Source organism: Sebastes umbrosus, chromosome 3, assembly GCF_015220745.1.
Source record: "Sebastes umbrosus isolate fSebUmb1 chromosome 3, fSebUmb1.pri, whole genome shotgun sequence".
Classification (NCBI taxonomy): domain Eukaryota; kingdom Metazoa; phylum Chordata; class Actinopteri; order Perciformes; family Sebastidae; genus Sebastes; species Sebastes umbrosus.
Genome location: NC_051271.1, coordinates 23,262,845 through 23,283,286, shown reverse-complemented (window position 1 = coordinate 23,283,286; position 20,442 = coordinate 23,262,845). Strand labels below are relative to the sequence as shown.

The 20,442-nt window shown below is 38.2% G+C and overlaps 1 protein-coding gene across 3 annotated transcripts in view; it reads right to left on the bottom strand.

Annotated features, from left to right (window-relative positions):
- The window catches only part of inpp4b (inositol polyphosphate-4-phosphatase type II B), a 288,579-nt gene that overhangs the window by 265,907 nt on the left and 2,230 nt on the right, over nt 1-20,442 (bottom strand). For all 3 annotated transcript variants that reach the window (XM_037764035.1, XM_037764032.1, XM_037764033.1), the window contains exon 2: nt 728-801. The gene's annotated coding sequence lies outside the window, so the exon portion shown is untranslated. The remainder of the gene's footprint in view (nt 1-727; nt 802-20,442) is intronic.

The following is a 20,442-nucleotide window of genomic DNA, read 5'->3' as shown; positions in this document are numbered from 1 at the left end:
GACGAAACAAATTACACTCATCTGTTTATGGAGGAAAGGCTTTGATACAACAGATGACTGCATCAAATATGCTTGAAATGCGCAGCCTTGGCATGTTTACCAAGGTTTGTGATTAACCAAGAAACTATTCTTAAGCTTACCTTTCATCTGTTAAATACACACAAGGATTAAACACCTACATATGCACAGATGGACGTGTCCATGTGTGCAAATACACTGTACGTGCTTACAGTAGGCAAACTCAAACACAGAAGATGATCAGTAAATGCAGTGCATTTTCACCTTCCCTTGACTCTGCAGCTCTCAGTGTTTTTTTTCTACCGTGACAGTTAATCTCAGCCTTGGTTATTTGTGATCCAATTTTGTCAAAATGTCTTATTTCACACACTTACAGTAATACAAATCAACACAAGTCACTAAATTCCCAATAACAAGCTCACATGCTTTGTGGCTTTTAAGAAGTTTTTGATTTCTTACAGTGTTAGAAAAACAAGAAACTGATCTGTACATCAACTTTTGCGCCTATTAAATTGCGGACTCTCTCATCCATAGCAGTCAACTACTAAATGATAGACACCTCTCAAAAGTGCCCCCAGTTTTAATTAGTTTGCATGCATGTTTGCATACATCTTTATGTATCTTTGCAAATGATAACTGTGGTATGGACAGACAAAAGCTGAAATTGCACTCAACTAATTCACCAATAATTCTCAGCACTGCATCTTACCTGATATAGAAGAAAGCCTTCACATGAAGCCTTAGTCACACACTGTCAGCATCCCGGTCCATCCTCCGTATTGTCTGTACACATAAGGAAGAAAAGAAGACAGACGTGAAGAGACAGCAGCAACACAGCACGGCCGATGACGGCTGTGGAGAAGCCTCTCTGTTTTGTTTACGGGAGCTTCATCAAGAGATTCAGCAAGAGGCAGCCGTGAAGGCGATGTATTAAGTGGTTTGAGCGGTGGGTAGCAGCGGCCAGGGCTGGTCTAGCAGGCTGTGAAGCCTGGAAAGGTCCCAGAAGGCAGTGTGGGGTCCAGACAGCATTAACAAAGTGGAACAATGCTGCCGCATAAAAAAAAAAAAACATATGACGTATTACTAAAAAAGGACGGTGGCTATTGTTTAGGTCATCACCTACAAAATAAACCAAAATGAGAAGGAAATGCACCAGGATCTGGACAGCTTACCAACGTTAACCAAATTCCTGAGGGAAAACCCCGGCTTTACATCTAATAAAGCAAAACTTTACTTTCTTGGAAAAAAGCTTGACATGCACATACTCCTCCATTACTTATGTACTGTTTGCCTGAATGATTCCTTTGATACTGTACTTATGTCACATTGATTTTTATAGCCTTTCAAACTGATTTTCAAATCAAACGGCGGATTATGGGTTGCTAATGTGAGATTGCTGCACTGACTTACAGATGTTTGGTACCCAATGTAAAACTATTTTCAGTGCAAAAGCATCAACATTAGGAGTGGGGGAAAAATCGATTCATGTAAGAATCGAGATTATTATCTTCTAAGATTCTGAATCGATTCACATCTTCCAAAAATACATTTTTAAAAACATATTTTTCTACAAAAGAACCTAGATATTGCTACTCATGGACAGTCATCCTTCACACCAAGTCAAAGTTGTGTCAAGCATTATTGTGTGATTTGTTGAAAAATCACAAAAAAAATATCAGTTTCACAGTGTTATTGTGTGTACAATTTATTTTTGAATTTGGCAATTTTATTTACATAACAGGCAGCACTTTTATTTTTTGTATAACTTGACCTGGTTATTCTTGAAGTCACTGAGAATTAAGAAATACTAAAATATTTTTAGTAAAAAGTGTTTATTCGTGCAAGTTTAGCATGAATAAATGTTACCTTTTGCCTTTGTGTGTTTAAATTATCGTTGATAAAACTTTTTCAAATATAAAAACTCCATAATCTTGTACACACTTTACCAGGGTTTTTCCTGCATAGAGAATTACGAGGTGGCCGCCTCCGTCAAGTATCGTCCCGCCTCCAGCTCTCGAAAAAAACTGTGACAGGTGTCTTCATGGAAAACACTATCTTCTAACTTTCTAACTTCTGTCATTTGTAACTGTAATTGCGGCCTTACGCCGTTGTGTTGGCGTTGTATCGTAATCAGCACAGTGAACCGGGAAAGACGCTGCCAAAACTGTTTTTAGCTGGTCCACAGCAAAGCAGGCGTGACAGTGTTTCCGCTGGTAACGTCTTTGCCACTACAGCAAAACAAAAAGAAAAAATCACTAAAGAAAACAAAACTCCTTATCCCTGCTGTTCGACATTTTAATATAGTTTTGTATTGCCAGCTGTCATTTATAAATGACGTTGCAAAAGGAAGTCAGCGTTTGAACAGTTTCATAATGAGCCAAAAATGATGCAGGACTTTTACTTGTAACAGAGTATTTTTACACTGTGGTATTGGTCAGACCCCTGATGCACTGAGCACAGGTGAAATGTGAGGAAATAAAGTTTTTTAAATCAACTTTTTTCACACTTTATCAGATTCATAAGTTCAAAGCAGACATCTGTAAAACATGACATTAGTTCATTACAATACATCTGAGAACATGACCGCCAAAAAAAGTGTTTGCTTGAACCAGCTGAAGGCACGCCACCACGGTACACATGCATGAGTGAACACAGGATCAGGATGGTACTACCTCCGCCTCATTTTGAGCCAGTAGAAACCCTTACTCTGCTTTAATGCCAAAATTTACCACACCACCTTTATTAGCGCACAGCGGACTGGAGTAGATCCTGAAATTAGCACCCTTATGCACTATATCTAGAATGGATTTTGATTCAAAATCGTATCGAATCGTAAGATACCGAAAGATTTGAAACCCTAATCAACATAATTGTGTTGTATTATAATTATGGGACTTTACTGATGTAATAATTTGTACCTGTTATACTGTATTGTATTTTCTGCTATATGCTATGGAAAGACTCACATTTAATGAGAGTTGATGACAGAACATCTTCATCTTTTGTTGGATTGTTATGAAACAGCAAGGCTTAAACGACTGTTTTTGATTTTAGATGTTGGGAAATACAATTTTGATCATCATTATGAACATTCCTTCTTTTATTAGGGTGACAATGCTTTAGGGACGGGTTCAAATTTATTAAATTCTCCTCAACTAACTAACTACCTACTACTACTACTACTACTACTACTACTACTACTACTAGCTGGGTGCAAGACACGTAAACAAATAAATCAATTAATCCAACAAAAAAAAAATACTATTACTATTACTATTACTATTACACTATTTTGCGTGGCAATAATGTGTCGATACACAGACGTCAAGTATTGATCTTTTATTAAATAAACTATTAACCTCTTAACAATCCGACAGCCCGCCGGTGGGCCCAGATGCTATTCTGTCTTTCACTGGTTATAGCGGGCTCAGTGTTAAAGCTAGAGTGAGATACTGCTATAACATGAAACTAGAAAACCTAAGGAATCTCTTGGCTATATCATGTCAGCTTGTCAGGAAGAATGCTACATAACGCTGGCATGGCCATTTTCTAAAGGGCCCCCTGACTTCTGACCTCAAGATATGTGAATGAAAACTCTGAGATGTACAGAGGTTAAACTGTATCTTATTGGATAAAACAGATGTTGACAAACTGCATAATTTTCAGTTGAAAAAACGGTAATGAATTGCATTATCTTATTGCAATACTCAGCATATCATAAAATGTTTACAATCGAAACAAGATCGTATCGAGACTTAAGTATCGTGATAGTATTGTATCGTGGGGCCTCTGGTGATTCCCATCCTGAACTATGACTATCAACACCAATTATTGCCTAATTTCCCCCAGTATAAGACTGATGGCAAACTTTGTGAGGAAATAAATGTTGAAGGGATGCAGATTTTCTGACGCTCCATGAAAGTTTCAGAACCTTTTGACTCTCTGCAGCTGTCAAGTCTTTCAACCCACTCTTAATCTAGATTCAACAGTCAGCCTCAGTCAAAGAGAACAACGTCACAACAGTTTCTTTTCACAGTTGTTTTATAGCAACGTGCTCAGACTCCATGATATTTATTCCACCAACCAATTCCTATATTATATATTTGATGTCAGATGTAGATAAAAAAATCGAATTCAAAATCCTAATGTAAGACTTGAACACTCAAAACCATCCAAATTGCCATGTTTATTGTTAGGTAATAAAACACACAGTTTCATAATGACCACTAATGTTCTGTAATTAATAGTAATCAACAAGAATAAAATCAAACAGAGCATTTGGGTTTTTAAATTGTATTTAACAAACAGATTTAAATTAAAAACCATACACCGTTAGAGCCACTATTATAAATATGGGAGAAATATCCACCTGGAGACCTTGTTTGGTAAATATGAACAGCAGGAATCCTCAACACTGCCTCAACTGAAAAAAGAAATACAAATGATATACTGAATAACTCTGTGCAACCCCACCACCGACCCCTGAGAGGCTGAACATTTATGGACTTGACCAAGACGAAGAACGGCAAGGTAGTTCCAATCAGAGTTCATTTGTGAGCGAAAAAAGTGTTTCTGTCTAAAGTGAGACACCGAGTGAGTATGAATAGGTCATCGTAGTGATGGAAATGTACATTATGATAAATTTACCAGAGCCACAGGTAAACATCGAGGGAGACTTGAGCAGCAACAGCAAATTGATATGACAAACTGTAGCAGAATAGAAAACAGGAAACCTTCTTACTAGGGCAGGAATGATTCACCTATCTCCCGATTCGATGCCATCACGAAACTTGGGTGCCGATTCAATATGTATTTCAATTTTTATGTATTGCGATTCTACAAGTATTGCAGTTTATTGTGATTTTTGTTAACTTTTTAACACTAGACCATGGGAAAAAGTTGAATCATACACTTCTAGAGACTTTTACTTTGAAAAATATCTAAATCAATACAGTAAGAATGTTTGATTTTCAGCATGTATGTAGTCAGAGATGTCCTGAAGTCAGATATATCAGTCATTGTCAAGCATTATTTATAAACATTTTCCAGCAACCCAGCAATCAAAGAATAGAGACATTTTGACATGTCTTTCGACAAAGACATTCGTGGTATTTTCTTTTTAATCTATATTATTTCCATATATGTATTTTGTATATACAGTTCCCTTTGTCAACATCTTATTCTGAAAACCGGACGCAGTCACACATACATACTTCCGCTAACTTAGCCAAGTCCGTCACTACCTCTGAGCTGCCCCCATCAGCTCCGTTCTCTTTATACATCCAAGGTCAGCTCCATCGGGGCCGTTTGAATGCATTTAACATAAATGTCAGTATATGGGTGCTCTACAGTTGTAGTGTCGGCCGATTTGACCACAGAGATGAGGGTGACGGCTGGCTTGACCGCACGTTACCGCAGTGCGATAACGTTTCCTGTCCATGACAGAGTTAGCATGCAGCCTTTGCCATGATGTCTAGCTCTGCTTTTCACATGTGAGAGTGCAGGTCGTATCCACGCGGATTTTCTTGTTTCGGTTTGCTGCAGCTGGCTGTGTTTTGTTTTGCGTTGGACGGATACTACCCCCGCATAGACTAAAATGAAGCAAATATATCAATTCTGGCATTAAAAAAATCTATTTCGAAATCATAAAAAAAATCTTCCTGAAATATAAACAAATAAATCATAAATAAAAAAGGGCATAACTTTATTAATAACCTACTTCAAATAAAGATATAATTCTCCCTTCAGTTGAATAAATAAAGTCGCCGGCTACCAATTGAGAATTTATGGTTTGACTTTTTACTTTCCCCTTTAAACTATAACCATATGAGAAGTGATGAATACAGTAAAATACATTAATGTTCTTATAATAAGCAGTGGTATTTCCCGTGGATGAAGTGCAGAGAGCAAAACAATCAGACTTTCTAATGTCTTTTGTGCCACTGCAACAGGGTATTAAAAACATTAAGTATGAAACACACAGCAAAGTGTGTCTGCTTTCATTTCTTCCTTAATGAAATATTTCACAGACAAATATAATAACAGCAAATTAATTCATAAAACACAATTAAGAAAAAAAGCATGAATGCACTTTTGCAGAGACTTGAATAAAGGAGTAAACTGCATTTTAATCCTAACTGATGCATTTTATTCTACCGCTGAAATACTGCACAACTCCATTTGATCAAGGTGAATACTCTGCAGATAAACGGCCAGAGAAGAAACGCTGCATTTGGATTGAGAAGTATTGATATGTATAATATCACTTGCCTCTGTCAAATCAACTTGCTCCTTCATTCTTGCCTTTCTATCCCTCCTCTCTGAGCCATACTACTAAATGTAAACACCATTAGATCAGCTGTTTGTGAGGAACTGCATGATTATTCATTAAAAACCACAGACTGTGTCATTATTAGTAGAGCATGTGGGCTAAAGTGTCATGTTACCCACTCTGCATTAGTGCAGATGCAGCTGTGCTTCAGGCCCATGTCAACAAAGAAAATTGAACACCTAAGCATCATTTACCAAATGGAAAGCTTTAGAGGGAAACATAGCCTCCCTCCTGCTTCTCTTCCCTCTGCTCCTATAAATCAGCGTCATTGTCACTGACAACTGGACAGACTCCAATTTTAAAAAGGCATTTTACCATGCCAAGCCAGGGACACAGAACAAGTATCCCTAAACATATTTCTGTCTTGATGTTTCACTGCTATTCATATTGGCCAAGTGTTAAACTGCTTTTGTTGTGGGAGCCTATAACTTTAGAATGCACCCTGCTGTATGAAGTGATTTATTTGCACACTATAAACTAATGCAGCCCTTTCATTCAGCCCCCTCTTTCTTGTTCTGATAACCTGAAATGGCTGGATATTAGATAGAAGCCTGGATAAACTGTTCAAGTAAATGGAGCTGCATGCAGGCAGCCCACAATACAATATTATCATGAAACTTAAGTCACGATACGTTCTTATTGCGATTTTAAACATTTTCCGATACGCTGAGTATTGCGATAATATATATTGCGATATATCATCCTTTTTCAACTGCAAATTATGCAGTTTGTCAACATCATTTTTATCTGTTATGATACAGTTTTCACTCTGTTCATCTCAGAGTTTTCATTCACATATCTTAAGGTCAGAGGTCAAGGTACCCCTTTGAAAATGGACATGTCAGTTTTTCCACACCAAAATTTTGCGTAACTTTGGCGGGCCATCTGTTTGTTAAGAGGTTAATAGTTTATAAAATAAAAGATCAATACTTGACGTCAGTGCATCGATACAATATTGCCACGCAAAATATTGCGATACGATGCTGTATCGGGTTTTTTTCCCCACCCCTAATGCAAGCACAGATACACTCAAATACATTAAAAGCATTCACTGAGCAAGAGCTGTGTAAAATTAGGTACCATGTGGAATATAACATGCACATCCACACATTTTGCAGCACGAATGTGGAATTTCACGGCTGATAACAACAACCAATAATTGTCTTTTGGCCAATACGATAACCAATAATATAACTCTTGTAATTACAAAAATACAAAGAAAACATAAAAGACTAACTGATTACATTTACCAGTTAATTTCCCCAATGTCAATAAAATATTTGTAAACAAATTGTAGTTAAAGAAAAAAAAGTTTTTACTAATATTCTTCTCTCTTAACCTCTTCCACTCCTTATGGGCCCAGGTGCCCTTGGCCGACTTTACTTTTGTCAGAGGCTGTAGCAGTCTCAGTTTTAGAGCTAGAATGAAGGTACTGTTGTCATATGATACTAAAAAATCTAACAAATCCATTGGTACCAACCATGTCATACTAGCATGGCTAAATAATGTTACAAAGTTACGCTAGATTTTGGTGAGGAAAAAAACTGGCATGGTGATTTTGGGGCAAAAACCATGCACTTTTTGCATGGTGTTATTTTCGCCTATTCTAAAATGGTGTATTTGAATATTTCTCCATACTGGGGTCCCTAAACAGTTTTAAAATTACATAAATTGGGTATCACTGTAAAGCTGAGACTCTTGTGGATCCAATGAATCCAATTGTATTCATGTGTGAAGATGTTACTCCCCATAGTAGCCATTTCATTGTAGTGAGACCATATTTTTAAAATTTGACCTCACTATATTAAATGACTTATAGTGACCTTTAGGATAATCACAGCCCCACATGGCTTTCCTTGGTATATTGACAATAAGGGGGTTTCTGAGCAGTGCAATTCTTGCAGAAATCTCCAAATGTCAAAAGTTTTTGATTCCAAATCACAGCATGACTTTTTCTATGGTGTTCCTCAAGGTCTTGGTGTGTTAATGTGGTATTTTGGATAATTTTTTTCGATTCTCGATGGATAAAAAATGGTTAAATTTAGAGCATGGGAATTACCATCATATACTTGTGTCATAATGTTCTAAGCCCTGATACACTTTCTTTTGATTAATTTAGTATTTCTGACTTATGACTAGAACAACTTGACAGTGCTGAGCTGCATCTCAAATTAATCTTCCGGTTTCCAGCTTTCAGATGGGGGGTGGAAAAGGTTGAACTACGAACATGCAGCAATGCAATTCATTAGAGCTGAAACAATTAATTGATTTGTCAAAAAAATGTAATCAACAGATGATTGATTAATTAATTCAATAATTTTTGCTGCTTTTCTTTGACATATGACAGTAAATAAGCATAAGAAGTATTATATGCAAGCTGAAAAACATCATACATTTTGTTTTGTATACCATTTCAATTCCAGTGACATTAAAACTTTTCTGCCATCATCCTTGAGTCGATGTCACTGGTGTATTAAAGTATCTTAATATTGTGTTTCAGCGGTGACTGCTTCGTGAGTTTTCAACATTGTGTTTGAAAGCATATCATCTTTGAGAGGCTTGTTAATATCGGTTTAATCCGTGTGCATGACTACATTTCTAAAGTTTAAGTTTCAAGGGTGTATGTGAAATTGTTCACTGTCAACTTCTGTTTATCTCCTCATGTAATATTGAATCATTTCCAACATTAGGTAACAGTTCTCCAAGGATACGAGTTGTAACAACAAAAGGGCTCCTCCTCCACTCTGAGCTAGCTTATTTAAAGTGTCATATATTCACTTGTTTTGAATTTTGCACCTTCAGCACAAGGAAATCAGTCTCCTCTGAGCAGATGTTTTTGCAGCTGCATCACAAAGTAGCTGGAGCGCCTCTCGCTAACACCACCTGCACGAATCACGTTGCTAATTTGCAGTTGTGAGCAAAGATTTAAATCAGTGGTTATTGAATATGGTGTTTGTTTTTAAGCTCCTTGACTTCATTACTGATCAAGCAGCACATGAAATGGTGACTGGATCAGTACCATCAGAGTGTCTCTACACAAAAATATACTGGTAACTGATGATAGAATCTCACTTTTTCTCTAGATTAGGGCTGCTAATACTGATTATTATTAACGATGGCTCTGTTTATTCAAGTTAGCTGCTAAATGGAATTTAGCCATCGTTTCTTTTATTATTATTCACACCTGTGCTTTTCCGACTGGAACATGTGAAAAAGGCCATCAGATAATAGGTGTGGGAAAAAAATCGATTCACCTATGTGTACCAATTTTTTTTTCACGATTTTGAAATAAATTCTTTAATGCTAAAATCGATATATTTGCTTCATTTGAGTTTCCGCGTGGACACGACCTGCACCCTCACATTTTAAATCCAAAGTGGTAAACACTACACATAGAATAAAGTATGGAAACACTTTGAGTTTCACACATTGCCAGGAAAAGTAGAGCTAGACATCATGGTGGCTGCATGCTATCTCTGTCATGGACAGGAAACGTTATCGTATTGCGGTATCGTAATATCGAATCGCAATACATATTGAATCGGCACCTAAGTATCGTGATAGTATCGAATCGGTAGATAGGTGTATCGTCCCAACCCTATCAGATTCTGGAGCTCTATTCAAGAAAATAGTACAGACATCTTCGTGTTGCAGCACTTGGTTACATATATAGAGTTTAAGGTCACTGCACCTTTATTATGTGTAACAAGATCTGTACACAGTTCAAAGACGGTTTGTCATAATTCAAACTAATCAGCCCCCACCACATCTAGTGACAATGTACTCTGTTAATTTACCCCTGACCTACGTTCTACAAGTGTGGACACAACATTTAACAAAGTGCACAGCAGGAGGTCAAAAGCATTTGTTAGCAGAGGCCCGTTTTTCCTCTTCAATGGAGGTCCATTGTGCATCAGATGTATTTTCTTCTCTGTTTTTCAACACAGATAAGCAGAGCCCATTATAAAAAAAGCAATTCTATATAGCTTAAATACAATGTGCAGTGTGCACACAATTGCTCATTCTTCATTACCTTTTTCAAAGCTAGAAAAATCAATAATGCTATATCTCTGTGTCCACTTCATGTATGAAGACTGCAGTCCAAAGCTGGACAAAGTATTGTTTTTCATTTCAACTATTCTTCAACTATTTTATACATGTATCGCTATATATTCTAGAAAAACTCTAGTCAGGGTCTGAAATTAGCACCCGCCACTTGCCAAATACGGGTAAATTGTTGGCAGTGACGGATAAAATCATTAGGCTATCCGCCACTTTGGCAGCTAGGGATGGGAATAGAGAACCGGTTTGCCTAGTTTTCCGATTCCTTGGCATCTCATTAGGGATGTTAATAATGAACCGTTTAACCTATAACCGACATTAAACATTTTAACTGATTAATGCTATCGGTTTATGACTAACTGTTCATTAATGAAGCTATCCAATAAGACAGCAAGTTAGTCAGATTAAGATTTTGCGCAGAGGAAAGCTAATAGTTAACCAAGCAGGACTGTGCTGCCCACCGACTGCTAACAGGTAACGTTACTTACTCTCATCCTGCCGATTTCAACACGGATTTGTTGTGTATAGTTTAGCTATGGCTCCGCCATGGCTCCGGCCCCAAACAAATGCGGCATTGTGCCTGTGTACAAGTCGGACAGCATCAATCCAGAGGAATCAATAGTCATGAAGATATGAGATGCCAAGGAATCTAACAACTAGGAACACGTTCTCAACGGGAACCAATGTTCTATTCCCATCCCTAGCGTTTTCCCTGCCTGCCAAAGAGGCGGACGGCCCGACAATTTTATCCGCCACTGCCAACAATTTGCCCGCATTTGGCGGGTGGCGGGTGCTAATTTCAGACCCTGAGCCCCCACTAAAGCTTAAGGTTTTGGAGGGTGTTTAAATGAAAATGAATTATTTTACATTTAAAACAAAAATGTCACCATTAACTGTTGATCTACTAACCAATATTTAATAACTTAAAGAGCTCAAATGTACTCTAAATGATAGTATCAGTTATAGCCATTATCTGATATGAAAAATAAAATTCAACAAACAGCATATTCTGTTAGATGTCACTGGTGTAACTGAATGACTATAATGCAGCATAAAGCTGAAATTCTCCAAATATCCTGGCAACTCAGCTGTGAACAAGATCAATATCTGAACTCAAAAAGGCAGTTATTGATCTCAAACTCCTATGGGAGGCAAAGTTATGACTAGCTGTTCATTAATGAAGCCATTTAATAAGACAGCAAGTTATTGAGATTAAGAGCAGAGGAAAGCTAATAATTATGTTATTACCGCATTTATCTCTTATTTGTACATAGCAAATATGGCATTGAGGAGGAAGAATGTGCGCAGATAGTCTTGACAATGGCAACCGAATGAGAAGGGGACAGCAACTGTCAAGATACCACTACGCATCAAAACTTGCTCACTGCCTCAATGGGCTCTTACAGCTTATCAGAGTCCCTTTCGATGGCAAACGCAGCGTAGTCGCAGAGTGAATTGCTGATTCTCGGTAAACTTTTGACAAGGCCTATTACACAGATGGATAGCTGTTTTCACTGGGATAACACAGACCAGCCCAACTGAGCTGTGTTTCCTGTCAAGTGTCCCTCACCGGCAAGCCAGTTAAAACATTTCAGGCAGCTCATATCTGACGAGGTGCCTGCTCTCCAACAGTCATTGCCATGTTGCAAAGTGCTGTTAACTAATCACAGCAGCATTGATCTATAATGCACAACTATAAGTGGTTGGAGGTTGTAGTGTAATACTGTACAGCTTCCCACTCATTATAGACAGCATCTTATAAAAGCAAATTTCAAGGAAAGGCTTAACATACAACTTATTCATCGTAACTGATATTTTCAGTAATCTGCATAAATAGCATCTAAGTGATCCATATATAATGCATTTTCCTTGAGACTGCGATGATGATAAAAAGTATGTTACCGATGGGAACATTGAGTCACATCCAGATTGAAATTGGAGTATTTTTACTACACTAGAAGTTTCTTAGGTGCTTATATTCAACAAGCCTTACAGACATGGCTTTTCAATAACTTATATATATATATAAAATATATTCCCTGACTTAGATTTTTCCTGACAATAATGTGACACAAGCCCCGCTGACACTCTGTCAGACTGGCGAGCTCCAAGCTGCTGTGTAAGACAACCAGCTCCACAGATGAAAAGCTGACACACCACAAAACAAAAAGTGAAGACAGAGGCAGAAACATATCCAGATACATCCAAGAGCAGACTCAAGGAGCCAATCTATATTTGAGTCAAGGGACTCCTGCAGTGTGCGCTCTGGAGGCAGAAAATGCCATGCCATCTTCAGGCAGCTGCGTAATCAAAGATTGATATCTTAGTATGCACAACTGAGGTCCCCTTCTCCCCAGCAATTAATACTGCACCAACATTAGCTTCTCATCTAGGGGGGAGATCTCTGAGTCATCTCTAAGAAGCACATAATCTACAATGCTGCCTGACTATTAGCAAAATCCTACTCATAAATCACTTAACTGTTGGGAAACATTTTGTCCTTTAAACCGTTTCGACGAAATTACATTGCTTGGCAACAGCTTGGGTCCATGTTTACTTCCTGTCAGCTTATGTCATTCACACACACTGCAACAGGAAACAAACTGGGAACAATTTGAATGTTTGGTTGTGTCTGAAATTCCATACTAACATGGTATTTAGCACACTAAAACAGTATGTGAGATTTTTTAGTATGTCCTTTTTGACAATGGCCGCTAAATGGCGCTGTGGTAGCACTGCTGCCATTTTGGACTGAAAACGCCAATGAGTCCATAGCCATGGATGTAGAAAAAGACGTCTGTAAATCAGAAGATAATTTTCTTCGAGGTAAATCAACTTTCCTGTACAAACACTTAAATAGCCCTAATTTAAAACCGTATGTCCTAAAAGTTGTAAAATTAACTAATAGCCAAATCCAGAGTTATTTTCCTCGGCATAATGAACGTGCATCAGACCCACGAGACTGCATTTTGATAGAGACATCAAAATTATAACAATAGAATAGAAATAATTTTGTTTTGCTTTTGTACGGCACTCTGTAGGCGGACATGTTATCGGCGTCCGGTAGTCGCTTTCAGTCTAAAATGGCGGAGGCGTAGCTCTGCTGCTGGCCGCTGACATTGCAATGGAAATAACAATTGACTTAGCAATATACGTTCTTTGGTATGCAAACGCGGGACACTACGGTGGCATAAATATCCCACAATGCGATGAGGTAGTGACAACAAAGTTCATAACAGACGCTGACGGACAGCTCTGTAACATCAATAACGCTTCAATTTAAGTGTAAGTATAAGATTATATATTAATATCTATTGGTTTTTAAATTAGTTCAGACTTTCATTCTCACAAATCATTGTTTTGGTCACGAGGTTGGCCCGGGTTACCATGGTTACGCATCTCCAACTAGCAAGGAGGCTCTCAGGAAGTGACAACGTGAATTACTGCTCAGTGCGTCCGAAATGATACATACTACTGTTTATTCACACAAAAGTATGTTGAACGGTAGTACATATATATTGAGTATATAGTGCGTAGCATATTATTCTGGTGGGCGCAGCTTTTATGTTTACGGCTGTGAAATGGTCTATTGTGTACATGGGAAGAGCCTAAGTATAATAGTGCATTATCAGGAGGGATAAATTTAGTGTTATCTTCAGGCAAATTCTTTAAGCTATTAAAAATTAATAGAACCTCGTTATGCAGTGTAAAGTTAGTATCTGGAGCAATAGAGTTGTGCAGTTAAATCCTAGGTAATATAATAATCATCAGCTTAGTTAATGGACCTGTGCAAATGTGCAATAAATGCAGTGAAACTGTGAAGGGGAAAATGACGCAAATCATAAGCTGAATTACGATTCCCCATTGAATCCTGCTTTCTAAATACAATTACCACTCTTTCCAATACAGTAATGGTTTTACTGCTCCAAATCTCTGCTGATGACATTGCAGTCACACACAAAAACTCAATCCTCAAGCCCTCGCTAAATCTGATTAGTGCCAGCTTTGGTGAGGGTGAGAAAGCAAGAGGGAAGGTTTCGAAATCACTCACTTTTTTCTCCTCTGGCCCGTTGCCAGGAAGTGGGATCCACAGTATAATGTCAAAGACGGGGCAAAGGCAGGCAGGCAGGTGAGGCCAGGTTATTGCTGAGTGATGGGAACTCGTCAGGGGAGAGGAGGGTTGTTTTGATCTAGAAGTATACAGAAAACATAACTAGAAAACATGCTTTTTTCTTCATGTACAGTACAATCCTTATCTGCACTGACAAGGATGGACAACTGAGTACTGAAGATGTACACAACCCTCTAGGAGACATGTTAGTTTACAAGTTTCACATTGAATCATGCACAAAAAAACACAAAAATATCTGCTCTCTACTTGATTCTGTTAAACCACGTGTTTTTGTATATCCACCTCGATCGATTCTGCAATTGTGCTTTGGGAAAATAAGTGTCAAGAGGACACTGCTGTATGGCTGACTTAAGAGTTGGACAAGGAGGAGAAATTGATTTTGTCTGGACAGAACAAAAAAGAAAAGTGTATCTGGACTCACTCAGCAACACTGATGCTATGTTGAAAGTTGTTTTAGATTCAGTCCAGCGTTGGCTCTGCCTTAATGTGATTAGAGGTTTGAAACGGCGAGGAAAGAGGAAAAGCTGGAGAGGCAGTGAGAGAAAGAAAAGTGGACAGATAGATGGCATGCAGGCGAGATGAGAGGTTGACTGGCTGGGTTGAGGGTTAAAAGAATGACAGACTGTCTGCCAGGATTGGAAGATGAGGGAGCGCGACAGATGCGGTAAACAGAACTAAAGATGACTCAGGGCTGCCAGGAAGTACTGTAATGAGATGCATTTGATCAGAAGTACATCCAAGATTCAGGATGTTCATTCACAGAGACAGGTAAGTAGAGTGGAGTTCAACCAACAGTCAGACAGAAATATTGGCAGATAAAAAGCAAAGTCAACAAAATATTTCCTGGCCAACTGTGTAACATCCACCAAAATAAATAAGACCCGCACAAGGAAGCTGCCAACAAAAGTTAAGGTTAAAACCTCAAACATATTATTTCCAGAATAACAGTTACTGTAACAGTTACATGGTCTCTCGTCTTGTGGGGGCTGAGGTGATCTCATTTTGTGATGAAAATACACATCTGGAGACAACTAGGTGTTGTGCATTGTTGCATCTAAGGCTGACTTTATCAGCCGGTGTTGGCTTATCACAGATATATCAGCATATACACTCACTTGCTAGTTATTAGGTACACCTGGCTAAAACTAATGAAGTCCAATACAACCATCTAATAAATCCTAAATTCATGAAGGTTGTAATGTTCAGTTTTTGTTGAAACAGTTTTATCTGTTGAATTGTAATGTGTTACACCGAGAGGTGATTCTAATATGTAGTCTACACTCATTGACATAAATGGGGTGGACAAAATATAAAAAATTTGGGCTGTCAAAGTTAACACAATAATAATGCATTAACACAAATTTGTTTTAACTCCACTAATCTCTTTAACGCTAATATTTGTCACTGTTTTATACTGTTAATTGATTGACATTGACATTTTGAACAGATAAAAAAAAATGTGATTCATTTGTGATTAATTTGTGATTAATCACGATTAACTGTAGACAATCGTGCAATTAAATATTTTGTTTTATTGACAGCCCTATTAGAAATACTTCTCAATATAATGCAATACAATTCAAAAGCACAACAAACTGCAGCCTTCAAACTAAAGATAAAGTTGAATCAACCCCCCTTTAAAAAACAGTTTCAACAAAAACTGAACATTATAACCATCATGAAGGTAAGATTTATTGTAGGGCTGTTGTATTAGACTGTATTAGTTTTAGCTAGGTGTACCTAATAAACTGGTAACTACATCTTCCACAATTGTAAAACGGCTATCTTTGGGCTTTGGGCTGTTGGTCACATAAAACAAGACATCTGAAGATGTCCCCTTGGACTTTCAGAAAATGTGATGAGCATTTTTCATCATTTTCTGACATTTTATAAACCAAACAATTAATCCAGTATATAGTTGACAGAATAATCTATATTATTTTCAGCCCTAAATAAGTGTATGTCAGCCAAAAAGTAAGAAGAAATTGCAGTGCAGAAATCCAAAAGTTATCTTGCGTTGCAATTACATATCTTCTTTTTCCTAACTGTAAAATGTCTCGCTCAGTACAAATACCTTAGTCGCAATTTTATCATTAAAATGTGTTTGTTAGCGTATGTTATGTGATAAAATTATATTGTTTAATCCATCATTAGCACATTTTTTTTGAACTCTCAAATATCGATATTGGTATCGGTTGCGCTCTAGCTGTAGTGGCAGCCTGGGACCCCTGCAGCTGCCACTACCCCATCAATTAGCTGCACTGCAAGCCCAATGATGCCTAGTAGGGCAAACACGTCTCTTGAGGGATGTTCATTTTTAACACTTGTGGTGTGTTGCCCATTAATATGACACACATCTGCATAATTTATTGAAGCTTATACTGCTGACTTTTCACTCATACTAATGATGTTAATTAACCAGGTATGTTGTTAGCAGGATTTTGTCGACAAGAGCACATTGCAATTTTCTTGTTCAAATCACCACCCACACAGCATTCGAAGCATCGACTACACAGTTCTTTAAGTTGGTTTGTGTCATTATTCCCACCTGCTTTCAGGCCAAAACACAGAACAGTTGCCCCTGAGCATGTGTACCTCTGGGGACAGCACCCCAGGCCACCTTACAGACTGCTCCCATCAGTCCAGGCAGCGGGTCCAAGAGGACAGGCGAGGCCCAATAAAGCTCACAAGCTCCCTGCTGCCCAGGAACAGCCTCTCAGCTCGCCTCATAATTATTCTGCTGGCCCCGTTAAGAGACTCTCTCCCTGCTCCATTACTCACACACTGCCAAAGATACTGCATAGAGGATCCCCAGGCTGCACCACTACACAGCTACGACTGTGTAGGTAGAGGCACACGTGTAAACAAACAGAGCAGGCTCAAGGTGTACTTTAACTTCAAACATTGCCTCATTATGGCACAAAGACAGTGATTAAGAAGCTTTTCTCACAGCAGCTTTAAGCTTTTAACCGAATGAAGGATAGTATATTTCATGTGTTGTAAAGCATCTGCATATGCTTAAAAAGATCTAAATACAAAGGCTGAAATGGCTACCTTTTATATGAGGCATATTGTTTCTTGCAAATAGAGCCATTACCACCCACTGATCAGGAGAGAGAGAGGGGGTGGGTGAAAAAAAATGGATGCAGCATATTATCGTGATATTTTGCATGTCAATATTATGTCAATACACGGAAGTCAAATATCAATCTTTTATTATATAAATCTATATATATAATCAATTAAAATATCTAATTACAATTAATCGCAGGATTTTATGTATCTATTTATTATTGGAAATCAATTAACAACACAAAACAATGACACATATTGTCCAGAAACCCTCACAGGTACTGCATTTAGCATAAAAAATATGCTCAAATCATAACATGGCAAACTCAAGCCCAACAGACAACAACAGCTGTCAGTGTGTCAGTGTGCTGACTTGACTATAACTTTCCCAAAACTGCATGTGATTATCATAAAGTGGGCATGTCTGTAAAGGGGACACTGGTGGGTACCCATAGAACCCAATTTCATTCACATATCTTGAGGTCAGAGGTCAAGGGAACCCTTTGAAAATGGCAGCGCCAGTTTTTCCTCGCCAAAATTTAGCGCAAGTTTAGAGCATTATTTAGCCTCCTTCCCGACAAGCTAGTATGACATGGTTAGTACCAATGGATTCACTAGTTTTCTTAGTTTCATAAGTTAACAGTTTTATATGATGCCAGTATCTTTTCACTAGCTTTACTATGGATTTGAACAAGTAGTTCTTGCTTTTCCATTTCTATCAAATGATGCTGTTGAGAAAAAGAGAGCTGAGAAAGTAATAAATGATAGCTGAAATTATTATAAAACACAGTATACTTTTTTTTTTTTAAAGCAGCCTTAAACTCGTGTTCACAGATGGAGAGATGTTCTTCAGGTCCCCAAGGTCAAGCATGAGATGAAAATAACCCTGGCATAGCCCTAGATGATGACATTTCCAGTAATCTAGTTCTCACACATCAAGCGTGTAAAACAGCCATTCTCATGAGCACTGAAAAAAGTACCAATTCAAAAAGAAAATGAGTCAAAACCTGTCAGCCCATATGTTGCATTTCTAGAGGCCTGTACTGTAACCATAAATATATTAGATAATTAGCTGGCTGAGATGTTTACGTCAGTAGACATACATCATCAATATCAGGGATAAAATGGGACGGACATAAGGCCTGTACTACCAAGCAGGATTTGGGGTTAGCGAGGTAACTTCAGGTTTAACCCTTGGTTTTCAGTCCTACAGCGTTGGTTCACTTCTTACCGGGGTAGATCGCCATGGTAACTGATAATGAACACCTAACCTGCTTCGGAGCAGGTTATGTTCCAGATAAAACGCCTGCTGACCAATCAAAGCTTGGTGTGCGAATCGTAAAATAATAAAGTTACAGTCATAATCCAGGCTAAAAGCAATACAGTTTAAACTGCCAAATGCAGAGAGGACAGCTGGCGTATGAAAGTAAGCCTGCATCCCGCTTTGATTATATTTTTAGATTTATTTTTTATTTGTTCTCAAGTCTGTTTCACAGCGTCTGAGTCGGGGACACAGCTGAAAAAAGGTTAAATTGTCAAACACACCCCAACACCAAAGGGAATAATGAAGAAACTTCTATATTTCTATTCTGTTCTGCAAGCATCAAATGTATTTAACAGAATACACAAAGTAATTATAGTAAGATCTATTCGTGCTCTAGATGAGACAGTGATATTAGAAGTCTGTTAATTTACGCTTTCACACATTGGCCATTTTTCTCTTTTGCCAGCGATCCTTCCTGCATCTGGCAGCTTCAGCTTTAGTCTGGATTATGTGTTTAACTTCTTCGCATTTGTAGAATATTATAGTTTACTCTACATTTGCATGATATGCCGCTCTGCTGACAGTAGACTTGTCCATGTTTGTGATTGGTCGTATGCTGCAAACACCACTCCTTTCATGTGAACGCGCTTATATCCAGATTGAGAAACCCTGGGTTGATTTACCGAGTTGATAACCACCGTCACAGGACTGCTTAGCTTGATCGTAGTAGATACTTTGGGTATGTTGGAACTGGCTTCGTAGCATAGGGACCTGGTACAGATAACAATACTACAAAAACAAATGATGCATACATGCACGCTCATGTACACCTGTACAGGTTCTTGAACATTTTCATATCAAATACCCTCAAAGAGATGCAAAGGGCTTCAGATTTTTTGTGATTTATGATCAAATTACTGTTGATTTAGTAACTTAATTTAATAACAGTTGGTGCTCACCCCTATTTGTCACGCAACAAAGAGAATAAGGAATCTCTGAGGGTCTCTGGATCCCACTATGAGAACCTTTGCTTAAAAGGATAACCACCCCCGTATTTTGCGGGAAAAAAATACTTTATCTGAAGGACTGCAGCAGAATGTGACACACAGATTTGCAATAATGTAGTGTTTTAGGAAAAATAATGAGGGGATTTTTGAGCCTTGGTTAGTACAAAAAGTGAAAAAAAATCCAATGCTTTAACCCAAAATAATCCTTGTGATAGCACCTTGAAGAAACCCTGTAAGCATCCTTCCAGTGGACGGACCACGGCATTAGATACTGTATGTTAGGCAAACACTAGTGAATCATCTCACTGTGCATACAAACAGCCACATATGGACATCTGAGCTATAAAAAAAAAAAAACATCTAAATTACAAACTGATGGATTTCAAAGGCCTTGGTTGTCCATGGCTTCACTGCAGTAACCCAGGAGAACAGCACCTTGGCCTGCAAAGTTCATGGTGAAGAAATTGTAAATGTAATTTAGGCTGCCACAGCACTGCAGAGCCTCAGACAGGAGCATGTCAGGAGAAGTGACTGCACTGAAAGGGGTGTGGGCAAA